Below are 332 nucleotides of genomic sequence, written 5' to 3'. Positions count from 1 at the left end.
AGGCGTATAGAAGTTGAGTAGGGCATGAATAGTTGGTTCAGACAGGTTCAACAGTCATGCTGTTGTTGTCTGAAATCGGTTCATCTTACAATATGAGAGAAATCGAAGTGTAAAACTAAACTTATTCTGAATTTTGCTTAACATGTCCTTCAAAGAAAGCTTTTTACACAGCTCTGTATCCTTAGTGGTTCCCAGTATGTTTACAAAGATTTAACATGTTTGCAGAATATATTGAGCGATATGTACAGTATGTGTCATTTTAAAAGAATTGGTGTTTAGAATACTAGAATACAGGAGACTCTGTGCTTGGCATGCGCTGTTTGAAGTCGAAG

Source organism: Salvelinus sp. IW2-2015, unplaced genomic scaffold (genome assembly GCF_002910315.2).
Source record: "Salvelinus sp. IW2-2015 unplaced genomic scaffold, ASM291031v2 Un_scaffold3188, whole genome shotgun sequence".
NCBI classification, from domain to species: Eukaryota; Metazoa; Chordata; class Actinopteri; order Salmoniformes; family Salmonidae; genus Salvelinus; species Salvelinus sp. IW2-2015.
The sequence above is the reverse complement of the archived record's forward strand: the minus strand, read 5'-3'. Positions refer to the sequence as shown.